This window comes from Mustela nigripes, chromosome 7 (assembly GCF_022355385.1).
Source record: "Mustela nigripes isolate SB6536 chromosome 7, MUSNIG.SB6536, whole genome shotgun sequence".
Classification (NCBI taxonomy): domain Eukaryota; kingdom Metazoa; phylum Chordata; class Mammalia; order Carnivora; family Mustelidae; genus Mustela; species Mustela nigripes.
This window is the reverse complement of record NC_081563.1, coordinates 36,500,676-36,524,660: the sequence shown is the minus strand read 5'-3', so window position 1 is coordinate 36,524,660 and position 23,985 is coordinate 36,500,676. Positions and strand designations below refer to the sequence as shown.

Sequence of the window (23,985 nt, the reverse complement as noted above, 5' to 3'; positions counted from 1 at the left end):
GGGTTGATGTGAATCAGCTAACTCACTTGTACAAAAGGCTGGAGGAAAGAAATAAGGAAAAACAATACAGGGCGAGGAATAGAGAGTATCACAACTGCCACGCCAAGTGTCGAGTGTTAAGAGAAGCTTTGATCTCTGTCACTCAACAGAGCCCTGCTGGCAAAGGCTAGTTGTGTAAAAAGGGTTCTGCTTCAGATATGCTTGGGAAGCACACAGTAAATGAATTTCAGCTGCTTTCTTTATTTCCTAACTTCTCAGGGTCTTTTGTATGCTGCTATGCATTGTGAACGAATCTCAAGGGGCAGGATGGAGTTTTTCCAAAATCGTGCACCCCTTCCTCCCTTTTTACAGAGAATTTTGTGCCATTAACAAAAGTCAGGAAATGGGGTGGGGCAGGGGGGCTTCTGGTTTTTCTGATGACCTCTGCGTTGCATCTGGGGCAGGTCGAGTGTGGGGGGGACAGCCATACCCAGGAGGCTCTGAGTAGACAGGCAGAGCCCGTTCCTTCTCTGACCATCAGTAAGCAGTTCATGGTCAGAGAATATGGCTGGAAGGTGTAGGCAGGCGTGGCTTTGACCTCCCTCCCATGGCAGTTCTGTCTCCTGCCTTCTCACCCTCCCCCGCTTGTCTAAGCCACAGATGTAAGCACAGAGCTGGCTTGGAGGGCCACCATCTTTGGGGGAGGTGACACTGTCTATATGTCTGAATTGACCCATCCCTCTACCTGTCTTTGGAATTAACCTTCCATTTGTTTGGGAACTGAGAATAACCTTCCACAGTGTGCTGCTTGGGAGCCAAACCATGCTGGTCTCAAGTGGCAAAGCAGTTTTTATTAGAACCATAGTCCTTAGAGCTGTCTCAGCCTTGTGCTATCCTCAAGGCTTTTATTTGGCTGGCCCCGGACTCCCCTTTGTTTGGTCAGGAGCCCCTTCTCCTCTTTTTCTTTCCTTCATCTCACTAAGGCTTCTTGGTGCAAGCCTGTCTGTTCACAATGCTTGGATGTACCTGCGAGGCTGATGCCCCTGAGAACGGGGGGAGGACAGGGGACCATAAGTTCAGCCACCATCCTCCTCGTCCATCCTCATTGGGCTGCAATCCCCTGGTGATTTCTCTCACATCTCTTTCGACGCTTGGGGAGGGGTGCTTGGTGCATCACCTGGGCAAACACCGGGCTTGTCCCAAAAGTCATGTGTGACCCTTTAGCAAGGCCAACAGAAGCACGTAGGGGAAAAGCCTCAGTGTGCCCCAGTAGTAGACCCTGACCCAGAAGGTCAGAACTGACTGCAACTTTCAGTAAACAGGTAGTGGGCTTCTGGGAACATCTGCCTTTTCAGTCTCTTGTGAATTATTTTTAAATGAACGCCCTGCACCGCCCCCTACCCCCACCCCCACCCCCGCTGCCGTCACCACCCGCACTTTTCGTTGATTATCACTATTTGAATAGATGCTGATAAATTTGATTCCCCAGCTTACTGTCGCATTGATGATCTGTCTTTCCCTTTTCGGTTTCCATGTACTGGAGTGACTGTCTCTCAATGCGGTTGACAGTGACCTGTGTTTTTCATGCATGTTTTTGTTTCAGAATAACTGGGAGATGAAACAGGAAGCTCTATGACACAGTTGATCGAAAATGACACAGACACAGAAAAATCAGGACTCGGCCCCCTCCAGTGCCTCTACCTGCTGCCCACAGCCGGAGTGCAGGTGAAGGGTTTCCCGCTGGGGCCTGATCCTAACTGCTGTGGACTCCAAGGGCCTCCACGTTGACCGATGATGTGTTTGGGATGTGGTCATGGTCTAGTCTGGCTGGTTTTCTATTTATCTAGCCAGCCCCTGCGTGTCTTAATTATTTTTCCTTCATTCCAAGCAAAACTCAAGAAAAATGAATTGTTTTCTTATTAGCTATACCCTGCATTAATGGAAAGGACACCAAAGAGCATTTGAGATTGATTTCTATAGCAGTACGAGTAAACCCTGCCCTAACCACACAGATCATGAGGGCATCATTAGAAGAGTGTTGAACTTGACTGTCTTATTAGTGAGCCTTGTTCGCCCTGCCTCTTTCTTCTGCAGCCCCAGAAGGCCTCCCTTGAGTCAGTATTGGCACATTAACATTTGAAGAGAACATTGCGAACTCTCTTTCCACATTACTGTGGTCATGGCCTACCAGTGGCGACCCCCCAAATCGTCACCAAACTTGAGCTTTCTGCCGAAGACCTCTGCTTTCTCAGCTGCCTCCTTCTCTGCCCCCACCCATCGGTCACCCATTCACTTCTTCATCCCACAAGGTTTCTTTGGGGCATACTGTGTGCCACATTCTGGAGACAGTTTGGGTGGGACCAATTCTGCCCTGGTCTTCTCAGCACCTCTAGCCTCCATATGAGTGGGTCCTGCTGGGACCTTTCTCACAAACTGTAGGGGAGCACTGGGCAATTCATCGTGGATAAACAGCACACTCCCTTTGTTTACATGGGTTCTTTAATCCGCCTGCAAACCTGAGCCCCCAGAATTGGCAACTCAACATTCTGTAGAATGGGTATGTGTCAAAGCATTCCTTCAGTGGAGTACTACCCTCGTCCCCAGCCCTTAATGGGACAACTCAGTCCTCCTGGGGGCCTGGCCAGAGAGCCCATGGGTAGCAGCCTTCCAGCTCTTCTGTGAGCCTTCACTTTTAAGCTTAGCAGAGGTCCACGAATGATTTAAAAGGATAGTGTTGTACCATTTCATGCTGCTCAGAATTAACTTCTCAGTCCATCATGCTCATCATCTCAACCCTCCCTCCCGCATGGCACGATGTATGCTGTGGTATATGTCCAGGTCTCAGCCCTGATGCCCCCTGCTCAGGGATGCTCTCTCTGACCACCTGTCCTGAGACAACTGCTTACCGCCACTACTTCTCTCTACTTCATGACCCTATAATATCAACAATTATCCTGTTTGTTCTTTTATTAATCAGCTGTGTTCCTGTCATGTGCCTTCTGCATTTCAGCTCTATAAAGGAAGATTCTAGTCTGTCCCCAGACCCTTGCACTAGGCTCAGTAACTATGTAGTGATCCATCGTCTTAATCACTTCGCAGGTGACACTGTGATGTTGAGTAGCTCTGTTTTCTAACCAGCGTTTGGTGGGTAAGGAAAGCGTGAGTCCATTTACCTCTGATGATGGAAAGAGGTAAATAGAGCAGCCAAGGTGAGGACACAGGCTGTCAGTAGACTACGGCAGAAAAGGTTGATCATAAACTATCTGCTATTGGGATAATCAGATTCTCACCTGAACCAAGCTTTGTCTTGCTAATTTAAGTTAAATTATATCTGCTTATGTTCCTGGAAGATTAAAGGCAACCATGTAGCAGAGGGATGTGTCCTCAGGGAGGAGTCTGCAGCACACGCCCCTCATTCTTACTCTGCCAGTTCTTGGATCCCCTAACTTCCTCTGCCCATTTCCCAGAAATTAATCCACTAGGATACTTATGACCTGGAAAAGGTGGGAAAGGTGGAAGTCACAGGCAGAAGCAGAAATAACTCATGTGGCGTTTGCAGGATAATCAGTTCACAAGGTAACAAGAGGAACAAATGAAAATTGAGCCCAGAGTTCTCCATGGTTGGGACAATGGTTCTGAATCCTGGCCAAACACTAGAATTATCCAGGAGTTTTAAGAAATCCAATGCCCAGGCTCCACCAGGACCAATCACAACAGAATTTGGGGTGGAGGGATAGATGTTAGTATTTTTTTAAAACTCCCCGGGTAATTCCAACCAGTAGCCAAGGGTAAGAACTGTTGGTCTGAGGTTGTTTTCCAATATGGTGGCCACTAGCCACATGTGTCTCATGAAAAATTAAAACATAGCTGTGTGACTGAGGAATACATTTTTAATTCTTTTAAAATTTTTGTTAATTTAAATATTAATAACCACATGAGGCTGTGGTTGCCAGATTGGATAGCACAGATGTAAAACACGTGTGTCATCACAGAAAGTTCCACAGGATAGTCTAGGTGAACTCTGATGCCAAGTAAAATTACACTGAACACAAGAGAAATTTAAGGTGATTCTCTCCGTCTGTTAATTTGACCAGGGCCTGCTCTCCTGTCTTGGGTCTGCAGTTATTTTTCATCTACCTTTTGAGCCAGGGTTCGTGCAGTAGCAAGAGTGACATGCTTTCAAAAGACCGCCTGGTAGGATCCAAAATAACTTAAAATACCAGGAGAAGTCCAAGGCCCCGACCCAAGTCATTCGGCATTCACTCTGGCTGTGAACTTGGTTTACATCTCTGAATACCCAGCTCTGGAAAGGGAACTATCTGAATGATTTTTTAATTACCAAAATTTGGGACAGTGGGAAGCAAGCCTTCCCGGAAGATCTTTTGGAAAAGCAGAGGGCCAAAGGAGGGGTTTGGAGTCTTGCAGGAGTTCGGAATCTGTGATGGACTCGCTGGGGCCACTCCGTGAGCCCAGCCAGTCTGGGGTTACAACTGGAGAAACAGAAGCCAAAGCTGAATCATTTTCTGCTTATCACTCATAGACTGTCAGAGGTTTTTTTTTTTTTTTTTTTTCTTTTTTTGGAGGGAAAGCACCTTACAACAAATAATAATACTATTTTGAATTTCGGAGCTTTCCCTTTTTCAAAGCACTTTACCACCTCTGACTTATTCCGTCCTCACAACAAGGCCCTAACCCAAGTAGGGAAAGGATTTTTGGTGCCGGTCTAATACCCTGAGAGAGTTCAGTATTACAGAAAGAATTAAAAAGTAGAGGTGAAGACTCTCAAGGTGTGTGTCATCTCTGGTCACACACGGGCAGGCAGTGACATAGCTAGAAGTCGAATGTGCCTGAATTAGGTGCTTCTCCAGCACACTGTTTTTCAGAAAAACCTAGGCTTCGCGTTTGCTCCTATCTCATTTCACCCCAGCCTCCTGACCCCTGTGAGTCGATGGGGTGAGGCCATTTTGTCCCGAGAGGTGTGTGTGATTTGCAAATGTAACAAATAGGCCATCAGTATCTCCCTCCAAGTCAGTTTAATTTTTAATTTTTATTTTATTTTTATTTTTAAAGATTTATTTATTTATTTGACAGGGAGAGAGATCACAAGTAGGCAGAGAGGCAGGCAGGGGGTGGGAAGGGGAAGCAGACTCCCCGCTAAGCAGAGAGCCCGATGTGGGACTCGATCCCATGACCTGAGCTGAAGGCAGAGGCTTTAACCCACTGAGCCACCCAGGCACCCCTCCAAGTCAGTTTTAAAATGGAATGTGGGACAGGGCCCCGTGGGTCTCCAGGGAAACATCCCTGCTCCCCTCCTAAGGACGTGAATAGAGCAAAACAAGCCATAGACCCACACTCAACCTTCCCCATGTGTAGAGCTGCAGAGGCACCTTACAAAGCTCACTTCCCAGTAGGGAGAAAAACTCTGAATCATCTGAGCTGTTGAGATCGAGTGGGAGGCCTGGCCAGCACAGCCGTCTCCAGCAGTGGAGGTAGGAGTCGGGGGAGCAGGACCGACATCATGCCACTGCCTGATCTCTTTGGGAAGGTCGTCCCAGCCAATTCGAATTCTCCCAGTCATACTACCAACGGGCCCATCTTGTGTGTCTTAAGTGCATAGGATACAATAAGAGGTTTTCAGATGTTTTACTGAAAGCAAGACACACTTTCTGGGGCATTCCCCTAATCGACTGTTCTGGTGAAGCTCGTCAAAACAGGAAATGAGGTTAGCATGGAATGACTTTCTCTTAGAGAACTTGTGTTACCTCTTAGAGACCACCACTTTCTTCCCAAATGCTTGTGAGCCTTGTCTAATGCTGCTTCTGGGTTTGGCCCGGAAATTCAAGGGAGTCTGCCTTGCTGTAGTTTTCAGAACCTGTTCCTTTGGAAAACGGTGGTTATTTGAGCTCATTCCCGGCCTTCCAGATCCTCTCCCTTTCAGGTCAGTGTCTCTACGATGTTTGCAAGTGACTCTGAGGTTAGGGATGCACAGACTTCAGGCACAGCCCAAACATGGCTCGGGGCACACGCCCAGGCTGAGGGGGTCACACATGGGCTTGGGGTAGCTGCCTTCTCATGCTGCTTGGCCCATGTGCTCCCATTCCATCAGGGGTGCCAGGAAGAAAAGCAAATCTGGCAGAGATGAAAACTCAGTGAAAACCATCCACTTTCCTGTCCCGCTCCACGTGTGGACCCCTGGCTCAGGAAGGCACCACGATGAAAACAGCTGTGTCAGCTTCCCTCACACGAATCCCCACGATGGGCTCTTTGACTCAGTTTTCAAAAGCAGAGAGGGTTTCATAGTCTGGGCAGGTGGCAACATGCTTATCTCTCTGCTGAGGCCTCCTCACCAATGGCTTGACTGGAAATTTCTGGATTGAAATGTCTTTTTGTCAATACTGAGATAGCTTTGAGTCATTTTGGCTTCTATCCAGCAGAAGGGAGTCAAGCTGGGGAATGTCTGCCCTGGATTCACAGGTGTCCAGGGAGGACTGATGTCCTCAGACTCGGAGATCTGGATGACCCCTTGGAGGTCTGCCTGTGCACTCTCCTCTCCCTTCGGTCATCACGGCTCTGTCTCCCTTCTTAAGTGACTTAGGGGGATCTTGAAAGCCATGTTGAGTCCCCGTGCCTAGTATGGCACATGCTCCCCTGCTGCCTCATGTCCCTGCCTCACTTTCCCCAGGTGTACAGGTAGTGCGTGTCCCGTGACGATCACCTAAGGACAAGGATTAGTAAACCTGTGCCTTGAGAATAATCCCGGCTACCATCTGAGGCTTTAGTTTGCTCAGGACACAACTTTTGGTGGTTCACACATTACAGTTGATTCTTGAACCACACGGGGTTATGGGCACCAAACCCCCACCCCCGCCACAGTTGAAAACCTGTGTCTAGTTTTGCCTTCCCCCAAACTTAACTATTGACCAGAAGCCTTACCAATAACATGACAGTGAATTCACACTTACTTTATATGTTACATAGATTATATGGATTATCTATGGATTCTTCTTATAAAGTAGGCTAGAGAAACAAACCTTATTGCGAAAATTAGAAAGAAGAAGAAATACATTGCTGTTGCATACTATAGAAAGTATAAGTGGGCCTGCCCAGTTCACACCCATGTGGTCAGCTGTATTTCCATTCCTCCTAACTGGCCCCAGAGGTGGGATTATTATTCTTTCCTTTCAGTTAAGAAATCTGGGTTGCCCTGCATCACTAAACCTGTGCATCCTGGATTTAAGCCCAGATTCATTGGGCCTCCCCCAGCCCCCTACCATGCTGCTGCTTCATGTTTTATAAATATGGAAAAGCAAAGCCACTTTCCTTTACAGAGGAGTGTGGTTAGTAAGGGACAGCTGGAAGAAAGCTTGCAGAGCACACCTGAAAACGGAGGATAGGAAGTCAAGCTGTCTGTGCTGTGCCCCGGGTGCCTCTCTGGCTACCGCAGGGCCTCGGGCAGGTGAGGTGGCCACCTGAGCTGTTCCTTCTGGGAACACCAGCAGCCCCTCCGGCCTTGCCCCATGCCATAGCTGTGTGAGGGTCCTTGTCAGCAGTCAGGGATGTGGGCGGACTCTGTTTCTGAGAATGGCTTACCACTCAAAGTATGGTTGGAGGGTCAAAAAGGCAGAGGTCCTGCCCTGGCCCCTGGAACCAGAATCTGCATTTTAACAAGATCCCAGAAGCCTGGTGAGCACAGCTGCTAGCTCCGCTCTCTGGGCCCCTTGAGGTCAGAGCTCTGTGGTAACACCTTTTACCTCCACAGCCCAACGCATGCCTCCCTTACGTAGGTGGTGAGTCAGTGTTGGTAAAGTGAATTTTATTCTTCTGAGAAGCTAGTTGGGAGATCTTGGGGGGGCGGTGGCGGGGAATCAGTTAGAGGCTCCTGGGGGACCCAGCTAACAGCGAGGCTGTTTGAGAGTCAGCGAGGTGGGGGAGGGGATGGGGCTAAGGAACCAGGAAAAGAGGGGGGACCCCTCGGAGGGGTGGCTGCTGCCATTTGAGGAAGAAAAGCAAAAACGAGGGGAATGTGTCACCCAGAACTCGTCGTGCCCCTCCTGCTCCCCTGAGCAGCTCTCATTCCATGACTGTGATCTTCGGGACCTCCCAAGGCGGAAGCACACAGCTCTGTAACAGGCCATTCTCTCTAGCTTACCTTCTGTCGGTTTTTTTTTACGTCCCCAAGAAGTCACTTTTACAGTCGCTCCATATAGGTGCCATCTCATGGAGAAGGAAGGCTATTTGGCAGTCTGTCTATGGTTCTGGCTGGTCTGCCCTGGAATTAGCAGAGTCGAGAATGGGGTGTGAGAATGAGGGTGTGTGTGTGTGTGTGTGCATGCGTGTGCATGTGTATGTGTATGTGTGTGTGTGAAATATGGCAGTGTGTGGTGTGGTCCTGTGAGTGCTGTTTGGGGGTGCCTGGGTGCATGTGGGAAATGTATCAGTGTGGTGTATGTGCAGGTGTGGACGTGCCTATGGGGGTGGATATGAGTGTGGGCATCAGTGGTACCAGTGTGGTGTGGGTATGTGCACATGGCTGTGGTGGAGGTTGTTGGCTGTGGGTCTTGCTGGATATGGTACATGGGGTAGGTACCCGGGTGGTGTGTGTGTGACTGGATGTAGGTACAGTACAGGCATGCTGTGAGTGTAGCTCGTGTGTGCGTGTGTCCCAAGTGTGCACGTGTGGCACGTGCATGTCGTGTGTGACCTGTGGTGGGTGTGTGTGGTACATGAGCCGCTATGTACGTGCAGGGATGTGTGTGGTGGGTATCTGTCCAGTGTGCACGTGTGGCGTGGGTGTGGGTGTGGCGGGGGGAGGAGCCCATGATATGTGTGTGTATACCTGTAGGTGTCCCTGGTTTGTGCGGATGGGTGGGTATGTGAGTGTCTGGGATGTGTGCAGTTGGGGTGGGCATGTCTGTGTGTGCAGTAGGTGGTAGGGGGTTGCTTCTTGAGCGTGTGAGGGACAGCCGAAGGGTGTGCACTTGAGGGTGATTGGCAGGCTCTCTTCAGACCCACGCAGGACCCCACATGGCTTCTGCCCACCAGAGGGGAAGCCACTCCCTCAGTGGCACAGATGTGGGGGACAGGGATACCAGCGGGGCCTGGGGAGCGCAGGCTCCGAACCACCTGTGCCTGGAGCCCTTGAGGGCAGGACTAAGCTGGGAAGGATGGGCCCAGGGCAGAAGCAACCGAAGAGAAGCCCCTTTCTTCTGCTCTGCTCACCGACATAGGGCAGCCGAGGAGTGCTTTGGGCCCCAAGTTTCACATCTGGGGTCCGTGCTGGGGGACAGATGAGTCCCCTCTCCAACACTGTGTCTCCTGCTATAGAACCCACAGCAATGCCTTGTCTTGCTCAGGTGCCTGAGGACAACCATGCTGGTGTCCTTCTCACCGTGACGGCCGGAGCTCCGCAGGGATCTGCTGGGCTTCGGGTCACTGACAATGGCTGCGGGGGGGCCATCCAGCCCCTGCTCCAGCGGTCATGTGCGGTTCCTCTGGAAGAACATCGCTCTTGTAGAAAAAGGCCTCCTGACTTTCCTGGATTCGTCTTTTCTCAAGACAAGAGTGAGCCAAGAAAGTATTTCTGAAGATGTGGTCAGTGCTGGGGCCCCTCCTTTAGGGTCAGAGCAACGGAGACCCCAGAAATTACAGAACTCAGTCAGATGTGCCTCCATCCTGGCCGGCATGGTCTCTGGCGAGCAATTGGGTCCCTGAGCTTCGGTTGCCAAATTCACCCTGTCAGTGTGGGGGAATATTTGCAATAAGGATGAGAGCACAAAGGACTGAAGGCCTCTACCTTCAGCTCAGGTCATGGTCTCAAGGTCCTGGGATCGGGCCCACATCAGGCTCTCTGCTCAGCGGGGAGCCTACTTCCCCTTCTCTCTCTGCCTGCCTCTCTGCCTACTTGTGATCTCTCTCTGTCAACATAAATAAATAAAATTTTATTGTCATTATTATTTTAATTCTTAAAAATTGAGGATTTAAAAAAAAATAAATTTACCAAGGAAGTAATAGAAACTTGCCATGTGTGAAATACTCTGGTGAGGTCCTAATGACCTAAGCTATAAAATGTAAAATATCAAAAGGAAGAAAACATCTAAAAAGCTGGGGGTAGCAGAGATAGCAGTCTCAGAAAAGAGAATAGTCTCAGAAAGCGCCTGAGAAACGTAGAGCCAACCTTCCAGAACATTGCTTCCTCTGCTCTCCACGGTCGTGATAGGGCCCGATCTCAAATGTGCAGAGCCAGACACCATATAGAAACACTGATTTGCTTTAATGTAAATATTTTGATGCCTTTCTTTGCCTGAACTTTTAACCTTGCTGGTAAACAGGGTATGTACAGTAAATGATTGTTTTTCTGAGAACTGACTTTTGAGGAAATAGGGGGAAAAAAAGGATTTTCATTAGTTAATTGTCGGTCCTGTGCATGATTGAAAGCCTCATTATTCCACTTCCCCAGACCTGCTCCAGGAGACTTTCGCCCACCAGAAATTGCTTTATCTGACTTTATGAAAAAGAAAACTTTAAAATGTGTAAAGATGCCAAAACTTAGAAAATCGCAAAACTTAGAAAGACAATGAAGGGAGGGAAGTCATTCTGTAGAAGGTTTCTGAGACAAGAACAATTCAACCATAGTCCAAGCTGTTTCTAATTAGAAACTTTCCACCCTTCATTTCCCTGTGGACTCCGATCCTATTCTCCCTTTCTATCTGCTGTAACCTCTGAGGTCTTGAGATAGAAGTTAACGGACATCTGAGGTCCTGGCCTCAGAACGAGACTTAAGATAGATTTGCGATATGCAGGGTGCTACCTTTCTTTTCCCAGGCAGGCAGCTCGCAGCGGTTTTGTTGACAAACACTGTCCCTGCCCATGGATTGTCTAAGAATATTTGTGATCAATGAGAACAAGGAGAGGGAACCAACCGGAACAAGGAAGACCCAGATTCTAGCACAAGCTTTCCACCTGCAAGTGCCATTCGACCTCTGCCCTGTGATTTCCTTAACTATTAAATGAAGATATGACTTTTTAGCTTTCAAGCCCCATAGAGGTATTGCCAAAACACAAGATCCGATTCAAAGGGATACATGCACGCCAGTGTTTACAGCAACGATGTCCACAATAGCCAAACTACAGAGGTAGTCCACCTCTGTATATCTATGGACAGATGAATGGATAAAGAAGAGTGGTAGACACACAGAATGGAATATTACTCAGTCCTCAAAAAGAATGAGATCTTGCCATTTGCCACGACCTGGATGGAGCTAGAGCATATGATGTTAAGCAAGGTAGGTCAGACAGAGAAAGACAAATACCATATGATTTCACTCATATGTAGAATTTTAGAAACAAAACAAAGGAGCAAAGGGGAAAAAATAGGCAAACCAAGAAACTCTTAACTATAGACAACAAATGGATGGTTGCCCGAGGGGAGGAGGGTCCAGGAGGGGTGAAATAGGTGAAGGGATTGAAGGAGCGTGCTCGTCAGGACGGGCACTGGGGGATGGATGAGCTGTGGAATCACTCTATTCTGCACCTGAAACGAATATTACACTGTATGTTAACGATACGAGAATTAAAATTTAAAAATTAAAAAAAAAAAAAAAGACCACAGACCACAGGATCTGTAATGTGCTTTCAAATAGTTGGAGGGAAAAGAGAAACCCGTTCTGTGTGCAGTTGTGATGAAATCCCACTAACATTGTAAGAGATGATGGCACATCTTTTAGATTCGTAAGACTTGATGCGGAACCCAGTCTTGGAATGACTCTCCCACTTTTCACTATTTATACTTATAAAAGTTGTGATTATTAGCCCAAAGCTCGTGGAACCTCTTTCCAGTCATACTTCCATTGGCAGGTAAACTGAGGACATTGAAAACAAATGCTTCAAGTCTTCTAAGACAGGATGGTGTAGATAGGACTTCTAAGGAGGTTTCTGCCTGCCTTCTTAGAAGAAGGATGAAGGGGGGGACAGGGAGGCTGAGAAGAGGAAACGAATCCCGTCTTTTTAAAGATGGGATTGAAACAGGCCACAAGGTTTGTTTAAGAGAGGCAGCTCGTGGGAAGCCAATTCCTAACGCTCTTGATCCCCATCCTTCTCCCCTCCTTTTCCTTCAGAATAAATTAAAGAACCGGCTAAAATCCAAATTGTGTGTGTGGTATCTTTATCTGATCAACCCCATACTCTAATCACATCTTATCTTTGCTTGTAAAGCAGCTCCCTTCCTGTTCTCCAGGCACATTACTTCTTTAAATGTTATGAACACACACACATATGAGTCAACACTGCAGAAAAACAGAACTCAAGGTCTTCGTCCTCTGCAATTCCTTTGGAGGTTTAGTTCTGGAAGGCCAGAGCTGGCCTTACCAGCAAACCGTTCCACACATTCCAGTGGCTCTGCAAACAGCCTCCCTCTCAAAGCAAACCAGGTGGGACATCAGGTAAACAGTAAAGAATGGAACTGGCACTCATTTCCCCTCTGCATCCTTTCTAGTTGACAGGAGCATCAGTCAGTGCGCGAAGTTTGTGGAGACTGGTAAGTTTGAGGATTTATTTGGAAGGCTGTGTTAATAAGATATTTTTGAGAAGCTCAGTTGGGTGTGGTTTAATGCTGTCTTTTCTTCCCCTTGATTCATTTTGAACTATTTAAATCGGAAAGTTGGGGGCTGTTTTAACATGCACTTAGAGTGTCAAAAAAGTCACTTTATTGTGGTGCTGCCTGTTGACACTGTTCCTGTTGGCTGGTTGGTTCTAGTTTCTACAACCCAACTCTCTGGGCCCTTAGATAACGACCAGGATTCTCACTCCCTGGCCAGTGGTTCTCCAGCCAGACAGTAAAGTAGATGTTTTTAAGGCAAAGGCTGCTTGGGCAGTGTTGCTGAATATAATTCTTGTGTGTGTGTGTGTGTGTGTTTCTATGTTGAAACTTCTTTGCAAAATCGCATAAATGCTTGTATGTGAATTGTGCTGTATATATGAGCATGACCCCTTATTAAAAAAAAAAAAAGGTTGATTTGCAAGTATTTCTTCCATTGGCAAATAAATCTTCATCATTACAAGTGCTAGTCACACTTGAAACTAGTTCAGTTTCCCTCTCCTAGCCCCAGCCTTCCCCCAACCCCCCACCGTTAGAAAAAGTCTTCCTTGGTGTAGCCGAGTGGGAGGGGGGAGCGGTGTCTTTGAATCTAACTTCATGATTTTTATATTTAGTTCAAACAGGGAAATTCTAGTGTTTACTGGGAGCGAAAAAGTCGCGCCTACTTTCAGTCTGTTGTGCCACACTGGGTTCAATGATGAGACAAACACCCAAGTACTAGAAAGCCAGAGGCCCTGGGAAGGAAAATATCGTGAAATCGCAGTGTTCCCTTTAGGCAGGCTTTCCATGCGTCTAAGGGGAACACGTTGTAAGAGCATCATGTAGATCCCCTCGGGGTCTGTATCATATAAGGATGTTTAGCTTTTTATGCCAGTATTTGTGACTTCAGCACAAAATACAATCTCTAATTCCCATCCTTCACCCCAAATTCAAAAAGAAATGCATCTTTCTATGAAATGGAGACAGGAACCTTGTATTTATTGAAAATCTCTACGCTTGTATTCTTCTAAAAAGCACTTGCATACCCTCATCCACGGCCCTCTGGGGCCTGTCCTAGTTTTATCCTCATTTTACGGTACAGAAATGAAGGCTCAGCATGGGCAAGTAGCTTGCCCAAAGTGACCCAGTCAGGAAGTGGCAAAGGGGATACTCACAGTGGGCTTCTTTAACCAAATGGCTTAGAAATACCAGTTCAGTCTGTGAAACAGCCCTATCTAATGGGTATTATTGTCCCCAGTGTATTGCGCACCCATCAGGTCTGAGGCAAAGTTGTACAACCAAAGACCAGCCGGACCAGAACAGGCACGTGTGGCTCCCTGCCTCCCACTTCATCTGCCACCAGGCGAGACGATGAGTGCTCCCGAGTGCTTCCCAGTTCACGCACTCATTGCTTCCTCGTTCAGGCACAGGATGACCGCTCCACCTGCTGCATGGTGAAGGAACCTTCTGGAAAGCGATTCCCTTCTGAGCAGCCCCACCTCTCCCTTCTCTATGTGAGAGGGAGCTCATGCAGAGGAAGGAGGTGCGAACGCTTGGGAAATGGGAGGTCTCACTCTTCTGAAGTCACCAGCCATCAACTCCCAAAACTAGAACCACGATGCACCCGCAAGCCATCTTTCAGCATGGAACCCAGAGGGTTTTGCTGGGAATTCTCTGAGTCCCTTGTGGGGCGGCCCCATGTCAATGCCCCTGATCAGCATCAGGGCCTGGGCGGGTGGTTCTTTGTAGAACATCTCAGGCCAAGCAATGCAGTCCAAGAGCGCCCCAAGAACCACTTGTCTCGCAGACAGCTCATTCCAGTCTGTCCTTCAGCTGAGCTCAGAGTGGTGGAGATTAAATACAGAAATACAGGATCTGCTCTTATCATCCCTGCAGACTGGTTTTTTGGTTTTTTGTTTTTTTTTTTTAAAGGCTGTGCACACTCACACAAAAATTGGGAACTTGATCACTGTGGGCTGACGATGTATTTTGAAAAGGAGGGGGGAAATCCTTCTCTCCCCGAAAGTTCCCATCCATCGTTGAGTAAACATCATAAATCTGTTGCAGAGAGACAGGCTGCATGTACTCAGATTACCTCCTGCTACAATTTTAGCTTCAAGTTTTAATGCCCTAAACATGAATAACGTTGTATCCTAGCACAGGTCTGATTAATGAGGCGACTTTGCCAACTTCGGGGTCAGATAGTGGCTCCCCTCTCCCTTCCTTTTTCTCCGCGTGGCTTAGTAACCACTTCAGCCAATTTCCCTATTAAATATACAAGGCAACTGAGGGCAGTAAAAACTAAAGGTTGTCGCCGATAAACACTTGCGTCTCTCTAAGCAGACCTCGCCGGCTGACAGAGAGCAGGTCTGTTCAAGTTTGCCCCCTGGAATCCCCAATGTTTCATCATGAATCCCAGCTTAAAAGCCACTCGCACCCTGCCATTTGCCCAAGGGTCCTCTTCAGTTCGCGGGTTGCACTTCCCAGACCACCTGCTTCCTGGGTGGTTATGTGGTTTGTACGTGGCGTGCCCTCGTTACACGGGAGACCATCAGCACCCTCACTGGGCATTTGGGAATGGAGCTGAAGGTCACCCTTGGGAAGTGACCCAAATTAGCACCTAACAGCCAGCCAGGAAAGAAAGGGGGTTTTGTCTCCCCAGATACTGCCTGCCCCCTGAATACGGCTCCCATGAATAATTCCTGGATAGGAATCGTATTTGTTGACCGATGAATACACACTGGGCACACTTAACCAGAAGGGCTGAGTCTTCTGGGAGGTGACCAAGGGGCTCTGCGTATACGATCCCATTTGCTGTCCCCAACAGCACTGCCCAGCCAAAGACATTATCACCGTGTTTGTCACACATAATCAAGCAGGCTTTTTGGGTGACATAACTTGCCCAGTGAAGGAGCTCAGATCGGAGCCCTGCTCTGACTCCCGATTTGATATTCTTGAGCAACAAAACCTCTCTCCCTCCCCCAGCTCTGTTCCTACTTGCATCCTCTTCATTCACACACACATACACACACACATACACACTCACACCCCTTTACAATTGAACCCTTCTGTGGGCCAGTCACATCAACCACTTGACTGTAGAACCTGGGTTGGTCCAAATTACGGGGATTTAAAATCTAACATTTCCATGATATTCAGGCATTGTAGAATTATGCTCCATGCCACTAAAACTTTATTGACAAAGACAAGCAGTGGGCCAGAGTTGGAGAGCCCATTAGTTTGAACCCAGGCAGTCGTTAAAAGGGTTATCTACATCCTAGAGTTTTAAACAATGGGTCTGGCTAAACTCTCAGGGGCAAGACTAGGAGTCGGGCCCTTAGAGTAGGGAGCAGAAGTTCACCTCTCCTCAATAAGCATTGGGACCAGTATTGCTCCCATTCCCAGATAGCCAGGCTGGCGGGTCTCAGTATATGCTCCACAGAGAGATAACATAGGCATTTTGCCAGAAAAATGTTTTCTGGACTAGCCTTGGATTCAGTAGTAGAACTCTTTCTATGACTGCAGGACTTCTCCGGACTTTTAATGTCCTGAGGAACATTCTTAATCTTGTCTTTCAAACTCATTGGACATTTATGTGCAATCCTTAGCTGTGCAGAGAGCTGGGGGGCAGGGGGGTTGGAGGGTTGTGCAGGGGAAGGTGTGACTTCAGGTTTGAACTGATTTCCATTTCAACAGCTGGGTGAGCTGGCTGAAACCGTCAGATTTATTGAGCTGTTGCTATTGTCCCGTTTTGTTTTGCTGTTGTTGTCTCAATGGCCTTCTGAGTTTCCTAGTCGTGATTACGAAGAAAACTCCTAAACTGAATCAAAACATCAGTGACAAAAGCAAAAACAAAGAACCGAATCCCCACCAGCACAATTCAGCCCCTCTTGGCTAGGGTTGGTTTTCCACAGGCTGTGTTTATTTCAAAATGCACCTGCTTCCTTTTTTTCTCTCTCATTTCCCAAGTGCCACTGAGAATCCCTCCTTCTTGTCCAGGGACCCAAAAAGACCCCGTGGGGCAGGACCCACACTGGTATTGGGCAGCACATTCCCAGCAGAGCCTCCAGCCCTGTGGCCCCCTGCCCTCATTCCAGGATGAAGGACCCTTCCTGTCTTCCCCTCCGCTCAGGTATGTGCTAGGTCCTGAAGCCAGGTTTTAGTGAAAGCCTTCTGTGGCTTCTCCCTCATCCAGTCTTTCAGATGAGATCCTTTGTGGGCAGAGTGACCCCTTTCTTATTTGGGAATAGTCCACAGGGGGACGCTGGCCCAACAGTGGGGCTCTTGTATTTCCTGCCCAGAGATCACAAACCCCTATTTCCCCCTCAGATGTGAGAGATTGGTTCTAATCCTTCCAACTCCACAGTCTTGTCTCTCCAGCCCCGACTTGCAGAAGAAACCAGAGAGAGCTTCCAGGCCTCTTCTTGACACAGGCAGGGGAGGTGAATACTGCTTCCTCTTCCCACAGTGAGCCAGGCAGAAGAAAGGGACCAGTGAGGGCCAGACAGGGGTGAATTCAAACCCCAGCCTTGGTCCCCGCCAGCTGTGTGACCAGAAGCAACTCATCCAACCTCTCTGAGCCTTGGTGTCTCCATTTGTAAACCAAGGACAAGAGCAGACCTGGCCCCAGGGGGGTTGTTGTAGGGAAAGCGAGTCAGTGCCTGTGCCCAATGAAGGGGTCTCCAGGCGGGGCCTGGCTGCTCATCAGGGAACTTGCTGCCTGTCCATCCCGGGGAGGCTGTGCCAGATCAGAGGGAAGCTCTGCAAGCCACTTGAAAGGGACCTTGACTCATTTTGTGGTAACCGAATGTGCCGTTCAGGAAGTGCTTCGCGAGAGCAAACTGGGCTCCAGCCACCCCCTTTGCCCCCCTGCCCTCTGCACAGAATTCATGGTGCCACGACGTGGCTCCTGGCAGCCTCCCCGTCGGATATCCGCTGGTGCACACCGGCCGCAAGGGCAGGGAGACCCAAGCATGTGTGCCGGTGGTCCATGAAAGGCGGCCGGGTGCGGGGGACTGTGGCTTGGTGGACACACTGTCCAACCACCTGGGTTCAGATTTCACTCCGTCCCTGAGGCCAGGTGCTCAGCTCTCTGAGCCTCTTTTCCTCATCTGTACCCGGCCTCCCCGAGGCCGGCACTGAGCTCTTGACAGGCCCTGTCTCCTCGCAGACAGCTCTACAGGCAAGTACTAAACTTCTCACCATTTAAGGATGGGGAAACTGAGGCACCCAGAGGTTTTTGAAATGCTGGAGCACGTGAAAGGGGAGTCCTGGAGCTGGGGTTTGAACCCAGGGCATTGTCTTCCAGAACCCGCCTCCTACCCACTCGCCTCTGCAGCCCTTCCCACAGCAGGTCCCAGTGCTTCCTAATGGGAGTGGAAGAGCAGCCAGTGTCCACTGGCCGCACGGGGGATGTCGCGAGTGTGGAAGGGAAGGTGATGTGTGCGGCTTCTTCAACCCCTCTGCCACGTCACTGGCAGGCGAGGGAGTGGTTTTGAGTGTAGGGGAACCTCAGAGCCCAGGGTAGGGCTCCTCTGGCTCCCCATGGGATGTCCCCCAAGTGTTGGCCTGGTACACCTGGCCCAGTCTAGTGCTCCCTCTTGAACCCTCCAACCCCCCAGAGCCTCCCACTGAATGATCCACGTGCAGTGGCGGCAGGAGCCCGTGGGCACTTGGTGCAGAAGCTGGGGGTAGCCTGGGGATGAGGCAGGGGCTGAATGGGGCAGGGGAGGCCCTGGAGGAGGAAGCCGCCCTGGTTATCAGCCCCATCCCCCACTCCCTCTGCCAGGCTCCACACAAGGGCCACGCAGTGGGGTGGGGAATGAAGTGACAGGAGAGTGAGCACAGCCCTCTGACACAGCGGCCCAGAACTGCTGAGCTGGCTCATAGGTCCTGAGACCTGCCTGGCAGGCCCCAAGGAGAGAAAACACTGCGGGCTGAGCCATCCCCTGCTGGGAAATCAGAGCTGGTCCCAGTTCCTCATTCACGGCAACACGCCCCCATTCCCAAGGCAGCGAGAAGCCTGGAGTTGCCCAACTCAGGGGAAGCAGGAGGCCCCGGGTCCCGCACGCCCTCACATCCCCAGCACTGGCCACCAGGGCTGGTCCGTCTGGCCTCCAAGGTCGATCGGTGACCCAGTCCCTGCGTCGCGGAGCCCACGTGTTGAGGAGGAAGCTGCCATTCTGATGGCCCAGAAACATCTGTTCCCCATTCGTCATTGTCAAGCTCTGATGTCCTCTGGGACTCTGTTTGAAGGACAGTTTTTACTGTTGTAACCAAAAAAGCAAAAGGAAGCAAACAATTACAGACCTCTTTATTTCGGGACTTTTTTTCTGTGTCAGTAGAAAGCCATTTCAGTAAATAGGAGCTTTGCCCAAATTACCTGTCCCCACAAGGAGGGTTGGAGTGTCTCCCCTCCCCCTCTCCACACCCCACCGTGCTGAGAAATGTCAAGGTAAATACACTGGGGCTGAGGCTGGAACAAAATGAGCCAGCAGGAAACATTTGGTTCTCACCTGGGTTTGTTTGTACATCTCTTGAAATGCCCCTGTGACCCAGCCTCGTGTCCCCGACGCTCTGTGTCTGGAGTACAGGGGCAACTCTGAGGGATCAGTGGCCCCTTCCCCTGCTGAGCCTTCTCAGCTCCTCCTCTGATCTGGAGGTTGCCCCTATGTGTGTGTTCAGACCATCCATACGCTCTTTCCAACTCCTGGGCGGCACGGAGTTTCCCACTGTGCCCAGCGAGTGGGTGCCCGCCTCCACTCCAGCTGTCAGGGCTCGCTGCCATTCTGGGAACCTATTAAGCTGGCCCAGGATCCAGAAGGGTCATAGAATGTCCTACCTGCTGGAGGCCGAGGGCGGCTGAGTTGGCCCACTTGGAGATCCTGAAGGATCACAGCTTATCCCAGCGTTCTGCTGAATCCTGGAGGACCCAGTGTTTCCTTGCTGAGAATTTTCAGGAGGTATTCCCGGCAGGGAGGCAGAAGTCTGGGTTCCTGGGATGTGACGGGTCAGCCCCTTGGTCCCTCTCCTCATTCCTGCCTTTCCCCTGCAATGTGTTCTCGTTTCTTAGGGCTGCAGGAACATCCTTGGTAAGCTTGAAACAGTACAAATGTATTCTCTGCCCGCTCTGGAGGCCAGAAGCCTGAAATCAGTGTCTCTGGGCTCAAGTCCAAGAGCAGTTCTTCTGGGAGGCTCTGGGGCAGATTGGACTGTTCCAGCTTCCTGAGGTCACTGGGGTATTTTGGCGTGTGGCCTCTTTCTTTGTCTTAAAGTGCATTACTCTGACATCAGGCTCCATCATCCAGGGCCTTCTCTCCTTCGACCTTGCCTCACTCTACAAGGACCCTAATAATTACACTTAGGGTCCATTCCGATGATCCAGGGTGAGCTCCCCCTCTCCAGATCCATCATTTCATCACATCACATCACAGTCCCTTTGGCTGCAGAGGGTAACAGAGTTTCTAGGAATTAGCCCACCGCTATTTTGAGGATGCCATTACTCAACATAGCACAGAAGGTTGTGGTGAAGACCCACAAGCATCCTCCTGTATTTCTGCAGAGTCCTCTATGAGGCCTGGCAGCAAAGGAACAGTGAAGCCTTGGGGAGAGAAGTGTGGTGTATTTGGGGCCACTCGGCACTTTTTCCCATCTCTGCAACCCCCAGCTTCCCCGGGGGGCAGCACTCCTTCCCTCCATTGTGTGACACCTTGGGGAGGGGTGGGCAGGAGCCGGGGGTGCAAGCTCTTCCTTTCCTGTCTGGGAGGTGGACGCACCACAGCTCTGTGGTTGGGGTGCCATTGCCTGAGACTTGAAATCTCACATTGTTGTTCAGCCCAGCAGTGACCCCCTAGCCACGTTACTCCTGATTTGTGCCCATTTCTGCCATTCCTCCCTCCCTAACCAGGTGCCCCAGCCTTTTCCAGGCGTCCGTGAACTGCCATTCTCTTGGACCCTTTGGGAGGGAGTTCGCAGATGCAAATTCTGGCGCTCGTGCTCAGATCTGTGACTCTGGGATTGTCTGCTGTGTCCAACTAATGGAAGGACTGGGGATTCTTTTTTTTTTTTTAGTTCCATCTTACAAATGGGCTAGTGTTTTGTTAATCCAGTCCTGGCATCAAGGCCCTGGCTTTTGTCACCAAGGAGTGTGCCTAGAGTCCACGGGGGGAAGGGGCCATGATAGAGAATGGTGTTGGGTTCACCAGTCTCTGCCCCTGGTTCTCCACTGTACAACAGCAGTCTCTGCTCTGACATGAGATGGCTTTGTGATTGCCAGAGCCCTGATGGGTTCAGGACACACCATCCCAAAATACGGCAACTTGCTTCACATCCTGTGTATTTTAAGTTGATGGGGTTTGAGAAAATCGAAGGTGACTCAGACCTCCTTCCCCACTTGCCCTTCGGCCCTGAAACTGGTCATAAAACACTCATGGGAGAGGTGCACTGTCCACACCCAGAGGAAAGGCACATCCGAACCTCCGGAGACAAACAGATGCTAGGAAGATTCCTACAAACATGCCTTGCTGCATATGGCCCTGTCCACAGCGCTTGCCTCAGACTCCTCAACTCTTCATCAAACCTCAAATAAAATACTCAGGTCGAATGGTGCCTTTGGTTCTTCATTTCCTTATGAAGGCTCCTGTGTCATGTGGAACTTAGATCCCACCAGTTGGTGTGTTTTTTTCCTGTTAATTTGTCTTTTCATTTAATGTTCAGACACAGCCAAGGAGCCCAAGATGGTTGAGGGAAAAAGAATGTTTCCTCCCCTGCGACCCTACAGTTCTTCAGGAAGCTTCCACTTACAAAGCTGTTTGCAAGGCAGGGAGGGGATGAAACTGGACCTGCCAGTTAGCTTGGCGGCCGGTGGCAGCCAGAGCCTCGGTGAAGGCTGGAGCAGCTTCTGTTTCACCTCTGAAGCTCCTCCGCATGTAATGCAGAGTTGTTGGATGAAAGAATGTATGAATGAATGACTGCCAGGGTCTGCACCGTCATTCCCGCTGCTGACCTGACAAGCCCACCTAGAGCTGTGGTTGCACCTCAGCGATGGGCCCCTGAACCCAGCAGAAGAGCGGGGAGCATGACCCCTCTTCTCCTTTCTGGCATTCTGTTCCACCTTGCCAGGACTCATGGTGTCCAAACACAAAACAAAAACTCCACTCCCCAAACTGGGCTTCTCCTTGAACCTAAGAGGGCTCAGAAGAGTATCGTGAACGTTGATGCCATATAATTTTAAAGCATGTTGGAATTACATTGCTCTAAATAAAACAACAGCAGATAAAAGACAAAAGACTTTTTATCATCAGAACTGATAGCTATGTAAATTTATGCATAACTCATAGGTGTTTTTTAAAAAAAAAAAACTTTCTGAACTCTGGATCCTCTTGGGAACTACAATGGTATCATTGAACAGGAGATACTAACAAGAGCCAAGACAGACAGACAGGTTGTAGCCCAAATCCAAGGACACTTGGTAGGGAGGGGCGGAGGGGGGCAGTTAATAACAAAAAGAGAACACAATGCCTGGAGAACAGACTGCAGAGAGGACACAGAGGAAGGTATCAGCCCCAGGAAGCCACTCCAGCAGAAGGCTCTGGGACAGGAGGCAGCCCTGCAAGGAGGGTGAGCCTCTATCCTACAACTCTTGGGTTACCTGTGTGGTGACCAAAGCATCATTTGCATGAAACTGAGAAATATCTTGAGATGTGGGACTCCCAGTGTTAAAGCTAAGATAGTACCAAGCAAACAAGGATGGTTGGTCACTCAAGTTCCAACCTGTCTCTAGAATTTTCTAGTGATGAAAGAATCTCAATCCTCTGAGGCACTGAGATGCACCTCTCATCCACAGGTGATGCTTGGGGTACAGAGGATGCAGGGAAAGATCACCCCACCCTTCCCTCCTAGAGCAGAAGCCAGGGCTCTTCCAAGACTTTGGACTCTGAAGTGGAAGGTGAACACTTGAACACCTTTAGGATTTCATGGGACCTCTAAGATTTCATTTCAACAATGGATTTTTTATATTTGACAAAATGCAGACCTGTTTCTTAAGAGTTAGTACTGAGTCAGTGTGGAAAATGTTCTTTCTCTAGAAGAGAAACTGCCCTGGAGTTCATTTGAATTTTAAAGGGACAATAGTTCATGTTAAGCTAACACAGCTCAGTGAGGCCTATTGTAGCATGTTCTATGACCAGGAGTACACCTTAGTGCAAAGGATCCCCTTGGTGCCTCAAGCCAGTTTTTAGATCGTCTAGAAATGTAAGAATAGCTCAACCACATGTCAGAAGTACGAAAATACATAACTTTCATCCTGTTTAAAAAATATCTAAGCTCATCTTAAAATAAAGGCCCCTTTCCTATTGGTAGCAAGAAAATATTTCCTTCTACCCACCAGAGATTTCTCAATTTCATACTGTTTTATAAAACTTAGACTCCGTGTGGTCTAAGTGTCTGATGTTGTCCTAGGTTTCTCTTCCCCTCTTCCTTTTCCAAGACATGGGCCACATGCCGGAAGTGGATCTTTACTCCATGGCGTTCAGAGAGAAGGCTCTAGCCCCACGAGGAAGCGGAGTTCCTCCCTCCTGGTCTTCAGGGGTCCCTCTCTGGCCTCACCATGTCCCCGTAGCCACGGCGTCTGTTTGGGAAGACTCTCAGCCCATCTTATTCATGGTCCCTGCACTAAGGTCTGCTGTAACTGGTGTCCCTCCTCCGATTGGCTGAGAAGTAACTAACCAGACGGTTATATCATACTTTATGTATCCCTTCACCTGTTGATGGCCACTTGGCTTATTTCCAGTTTTGGAGTATCATGAATACAGCTGGAAAGAACATGCACAAGTCGTTTTGTGGACAAACGTGTTTTCTCTGGAGAACTACATAGGAGAAATATGGCCAGGTCATGCTGTAAGTGAATATTGAATTTATAAATTGCTGCCAAATACTTTTTCTAGGTGATGGTAGGGTCCCGCCAACAATGTATGAGAGTTGGAGTTGCTTCACATCTCTACTGACATTTGGTGTGGTCAGTCCTGGTAAAAATGTTGAGCATTCTAGTGCATGAGAAATGATGTCTCATTGTGCTCTTAATTTACATTTCTCTAATAACTAATTATGTGGAGCACCTCTGCCTGTGCTTATTGGCCATTTGTAAAGTGTCCATTCTTGTCCTTAGTCTACTTTTTTTTTTAAATTTTTTATTCTTTATAAACATGTATTTTTATCCCCAGGGGCACAGGTCTGTGAATCAGCACTCACCAAAGCACATACCCTCCCCAATGTCCATAACCCCACCCTCCTTCTCCCAACCCCCCTCCCCCCATCAACCCTCAGTTTGTTTTGTAAGATTAAGAGTCACTTATGGTTTGTCTCCCTCCCAATCCCATCTTGTTTCATTGATTCTTCTCCTACCCACTTAAGCCACCATGTTGCATCACCACTTCCTC

The 23,985-nt window shown here is 49.1% G+C and overlaps 1 long non-coding RNA gene across 8 annotated transcripts in view; it reads left to right on the top strand.

Moving 5' to 3' along the window:
- LOC132021347 (uncharacterized) overlaps positions 1 to 23,985 on the top strand; it is a 223,828-nt gene that overhangs the window by 59,371 nt on the left and 140,472 nt on the right. For all 8 annotated transcript variants that reach the window (XR_009405305.1, XR_009405307.1, XR_009405306.1 and 5 more), the window contains exon 2: positions 1,583 to 1,704. This is a non-coding gene — a long non-coding RNA (uncharacterized LOC132021347). The remainder of the gene's footprint in view (positions 1 to 1,582; positions 1,705 to 23,985) is intronic.